Source organism: Mus pahari, chromosome 13 (genome assembly GCF_900095145.1).
Source record: "Mus pahari chromosome 13, PAHARI_EIJ_v1.1, whole genome shotgun sequence".
NCBI lineage: Eukaryota > Metazoa > Chordata > Mammalia > Rodentia > Muridae > Mus > Mus pahari.
The window spans coordinates 55,906,557-55,912,299 of NC_034602.1; the positions used below are offsets into that span (position 1 = coordinate 55,906,557).

General features: G+C 44.7%; 1 pseudogene; it reads right to left on the reverse strand.

The window, feature by feature from the left end:
* Positions 1-223: 223 nt before the first annotated feature.
* LOC110330309 lies at positions 224-4,345 on the reverse strand (annotated as a pseudogene).
* Between the last annotated feature and the right edge of the window lie 1,398 nt (positions 4,346-5,743).

The following is a 5,743-nucleotide window of genomic DNA, read 5'->3' on the forward strand; positions in this document are numbered from 1 at the left end:
AGAGTCCAAATTGCAAATGACTGGTTATAGGCAGGATATCCCAAGGGACCGACGCAGGACTCTCACCTTTACAATTGCCATGCAAGGCTGGACGTAAAAGGCATCAAATAGAAGAGGTAAAGGCCTGGGAGGAGAAGCCTTAGCATAGGTGTTTAAGGCCAAAATGTAAAGCCTCCCTTTCTTCCTTTGAAATATACCTGATAATCTGATATCTCGCTCATTCTCAATGTCCCGTCTGCTCCTTTTGGGTGTTCCACTGTGGTAGAGAGTAAAGGGAGGCCAGGCGACATTTGCCATGGGTTAGATGTAGAGCCCCTCCCCGCTCAGCATCTGCTTGCATTCTAAGGATGACAATTCTATCACAGTTGGAGTCCTTACCACGTTTTTTGATGAATGAGAGGCAGGTGGAAAGGAGCCTGCGGTCCACAAGGTCTGGCACATCCTGATGTGATCAGAGTGGTTCAGCTAGCTTCCAAAACGGCATGAGGTTCGCACACTCACTTCCCCTTTACTTCATGGTCCAGCAGAGGGGACAGCTGCTGGGATGTGAAGTTCTTTGAGCAAAAGCATTGCATGGAGTTTCCCCGAGGCTGGAGACTCCGTGTATCTAGGGGTTAGTAGCACTCAGCTCCTACACAATCCCTCTTGCCTGACAGTCACTGCAAGGCTTTGTAGGGAATCAGGATGGCATCTCAAGTTCTGAGGAAGGACTTTCTAATTGTGTAATCTGCTCAGCTGCAGAGATAAGGGGCTGAGAGCTAGAGCTAAGCCTGATGCGTTGTTGTTGTTGTTGTTGTTGTTGTTGTTGTTGTTGTTGTTTTAATTACAATAAGACCTGTGGGGCCAGGGAGATGGCTCAGAGAGGAAAGCATTTGCCCCCGCTTGCCTCACAACCTGAATTCCATTCAAGCTCATAAAGGTAAGAGAGAATCAACTCGACACCATTGTCTTTCAACCTCTACAGGTACACCGAAGCATTGCCACGCCCCCTCTATCATGCACAGATACACAGTAATAATAAAATGTGCAAGCCATATGTGTTTTGAAAACGGTTACCAAACTGGGGATTCTCCCATGAACTAGCTGAACCCTGGTGAGCATAAGGCTAAACGGTTCATCTTGGAAGGGAGGTGTCTCCTGTGGAAGGCTTCACTCAAGGTTTGCATCATCTCCTTTTCCTTCAGTGTCTGTTTCACTTCTCCAAAAGTCAAAGCCACAGTGTGTTAGTTCCCAGCTCCCCCTCTGCCCCTCCCCACCGTGACTTCTCTGGGTTCTACCAAACTCTCCAGGGAAGGGACAAGGGGACACTGGGCTGCAAGGCAGCACCTAGTCTGGACAAAGTTGGGAGACAGCACGAAGATGGACTTATAGCTTTTCTCAGTGCAGCTTATATTTTCTGTTAGCACCAAGATACTCCAAGCCCTGATCTAACCATGTGACCCTGGACCTGCGTTGCCAGGACAACGACCCTCAATCCCACCACTCACCTGGCTCAGTCCCCACCCTCATTGGTATGACAACATTCTCCGTATAAATTAGGGGACAACCTCCTCCTTGCTCTCTTCTCTTCCCCCCTTCTCCTCTCTTCCTCTTCTTTTTCTTCTCTCTCCCTCTCCCTCTCCCTCTCCCTCTCCCTCTCCCTCTCCCTCTCTCTCTCTCTCTCTCTCTCTCTCTCTCTCTCTCTCTCTCTTCCTTTTCTTCTCTGCTCTTCTCTTCTACTCACCTCACCACCACCTCCCCCTCATCCCTGCTTAATAAACCTCTCTCACGTGGAATCACCTTGGCCATGGTCTGCTGTTTGGTTTATCCACCCAAAATATAAAATTTTCAGCAGTGCTCCTGTCAGGGTCAAAGTTTCTCTCTGGGAGGCAAAGCAGGGCAGAGCCATCTTCTGTCTCTAAATTGGGAATCAGTTCGTTCTTCACCCAGGCTGAATCTTGTGCAGCATAGGAGATAAAGGCATGGGACTGTACACTTTTCTTATGCTCCTCTCGAATTGTCTTCCTAACCCTGTGCTAGGTCTGTATGCACTGGCCCAGCATCCTGAGATACCAGCATACATCAGAGTAAAGCATGCAGAACGCTACAACCAAACCCAGAGTCAGTACAACCAGCACAATGGTGACAATCGGCCAAGTTGTGTTGCAAGTTAATTTGGGAAAGAGAAGCATCTTTTACTGGAGTCCCCTTCGGACTCAAAAGGTATTCACAGGCATATGAATCTGGCCACTTTATGGAGTATCAGAGTGGATACCTTGGTATTCTCCACAGAAAGAGTTCGCAGAGTCTCGTAACTTAGAAAATGGCTCTTGCCACCTATATTTGACATTTCTACTATTTTTGAAGTCTTCATTCCATCACACAAAAGCACCCAGAAATTTGTGTTCATTGGTAAAACGACATGAAGAGTTGTCGGGTTTAGGATGAGCAGTCTGCCTTCTTCATAGTGAGACAGCGTATTCAGCCCTCACAACACAGTGCTGAGATGCACACGAGCAACTTTCTGGAGATCTGAGCTTTGTATTTTTGCCCTGCTCAAACCTAGGGTTTCCAGATGTGGCATGTTGCCAATCTCCTCACAGGGAGATAGAGTATCAAAGGCACTAAAAGAAAGATCTAAATGTCTGAGATCTGCCAAGGAAGACCAAGTGATGGACTTTAGTCTATCATAAGACAAGTCTAAATAGCTTAACACCTTGTTAAGGTCAAATATCCTGTCCAGCTGTTGGATCTTGTCCCTGGTGTCCAGCTGTTGGGTCTTGTCCCTGGTGTCCAGCTGTTGGGTCTTGTCCCTGGTGTCCAACTGTTGGATCTTGTTGTGGCACAGGATCAGAAAACACAGTTTGGAGAAAGAATAGAAATCTGAGCTCTGCAATTGATAGAGGAGGTTATAGGATAAATCCAGTATGGTTGTGGCTGGGGTCACATCTGAGGGAACCTTCCTTAAAGTCATATTGGAGAAGTTGGAGATAGTTCCCTTTTACCTGTCAGCCTTGGAGCCCCAGCTTCTGTTGACATGAGGATGTTATAAAGTGTATGGATGCTGTTGATGCATCTCCTTGTGTTTCCAAGGAGTCTACTTACAGAGTAGTTTAAAAATAAGAGCTCTCTGGTGTTTTAGTTCACGTTGCTGTAATAACTCACCACAGGCTGAGGAGAGCCCTTATACAACGGTTTCTCCTCACAGTTGTATAGTAGGAAGACAAGATGATGAATGGGCTGGCTGACTGAGCTCCTTGTGAGGGTCCCTTCTGCTTCACACAAAGGAGGGGAGAAAAAGGAGGAAAGAGGAGGGAAGGAGATCTGATGGAAGGAAGTCGTGGACCTTCTGTGCAGCTGTGGAGTACAGGCAGTCTTGTAGTTGGATAATCCCTACATTGTACACAAAATTTAGTTACTCATATTGATGATATAATTCTCATATTCTATACACTTTTGCTCCTGGTAAGACTTCTCAAATGTCTTGGAGGGAAAATTAATTGTGGTGAAGTCTCCATTTCTTAAACACATGACTGCCAATGATCTAAGATGTCTTTAGGGTACTATATACAGTAAAGTATTATGGTATGCTAATATGTACTTTAATATCTTTAATACTTTAATTATCATAAAAAGTCAGTTTAGTTCCTGACAGACTTTCAAACCATTATCTATGTAAGGGTAAGTCTTCTGCATCTACTTCAAAATAATTCCAGAACGCCAGTTCTTAACTTGCCTAGAGGAGCAACTACTGCTCAAATGGTTGTGTCTATGACAATATCTAGTGCGGAACTATGAAGTTTCACTTTCTTTCCATTTCCTTAAGACTACACGTTAAGTATTGGCAGATCTCTCGGGCTTAGCAAGATGGTTTATCAAGTAAAACCATGTGCAGCCTAGCCTGAAGATTCAAGTTTGAGCCCCAGAGACTCTTTCACCTCCACATGTGTACTATGACACAAAACACAGACATAATAAATAAGTGGAAAATAGACATAAATTAAGAAAAGAAGATTGATCGTGCCACTACTATGTGAACAATAATTCCCATGCATTCAGTATCTCTTCTCAAGTTTTGTTGCCTTACAGATTATCATAGACAAGAGTGGGTTGAGTCACATGATGCACTACTTTTAAGGGTTTGAGAAATAACTCAGACATCAAGATGAGTAATGTTTAAGTCAAAATGAATGTGAAATCTCCATTAAGTAAGCGTCAGAACTTTTCACAAAGACTAAGTTGGTACTCTGGTTTCCTGAAAGCCCTCAGGCTCAGTTTGGTTTGGCAAGATCTCTGGGTGGAAAGAGACCACTTCAATGCTTTTCTCTCCCAGAACTCACTTTAAGCTTCTAGATCTGAGAGCCATGGCTTTAGAAAACCAAAACCCACAGCACCTCCCGCCCTGCTGCTTGGTTTGCCATCCCTTGGGCTGGGATGCCAGCTTCCATCTCTCCTCGGATGGTTTCCCCCTGCTCAGTACCACAACCCAATGAGCTATATAGCTAGAGGGGAAGCAACTCCCACTGAACTTCTCTTAATTTAAGACATAAAAGGTTCTTGTCTCTCAGGCAATGCATATGCGTGGTGGCATCTCATTCAAACATTTTAAGAGTAAGGCATAAACTTATATTATTGCTGTTGTCATTGTATGGAGGATTAAATCAGGACCACAGGTGTGCTAAGCACATGCTGGGCCACTGAACTCTGGCAATCCCCTCAACATAAGGCTTCCTGAAAGCTGCCTCAGTAAGTATATAAGTATATATTGTTACTGTGTTGATGATATCGATACTATGTTGCAAGCAGTTGAAAAGCAGAGAAAGTTCTCCATTGACAGCTATGATGTAAAAGTCCACACCCAAAGACACTGTGTAGCAGCAGTTGGTAGTTTGCCAGAGAGACCTTACCCTGAGTCATCTTTCCTTTAATAATTCCAGTAAATGGACAAAGGCTTAAAAACCCACCAAAGAGCGAATGATCTTGCAATATAAGAGTAAGAAAGACCATTTTCTAGTGTTTGTATGCGTCTGACATGGTGCCCTGTGTTTTCCATACAACATCTTAGTCTTCTCAACAACCCCAACAAAATGGTGTCCACTATTACTCTTATTTTTCAAATCTAGGAGCTAAAACTCAGAGATTAAGTGACTTTCCCAGGGTAGCCGAGAAAGTAGTGGAGTAGCCATATCTGTCTGGTCCCTTCTGGGTGGCAGTCAAATCCCAACCCAAAGCACTTGCTGTGCTGACCAAGGTGGGCTCCACTCACCTGGCCAGGGCTCCTTCCTCTCACCTCAGCAGCTTTCTGAGTTTCAGTATGCTGCCATCATGGGGTTCTCTGCTAGGTGCCACACATCAGAGAGACTTTGCCTGCATTGAAATCATTATTAGTTCACAAGCCCAGCCTAGGTAACCCCAAATTCCTGGATGTAACCCAAATACTATGGCAAACCCTCAGGCATCTTAGGCCACTTCGGACTTCTTCTCGAGTGTCCCTTGGAACAAGTACTATAGTACGGAAGGCCCACCTAACCTGTCCCACATAGGAGAAGCAGAACAGTAATGAATCTTAGGTTGCTAGCATGTACACTGAGAAATAAAACCCAAAGAAACTCACCATGGTTCCTAGGATCATCTACAGTGGGTAGGAGAGCTGGCCAGGTGCAATCTGCAATGAAATGAATGAATGAATGAATGAATGAATGAATGAATACAAAAATACCTCCAACCCCTAAAGCTCTTGAAGGATAATTGCTCAGGCCAATAG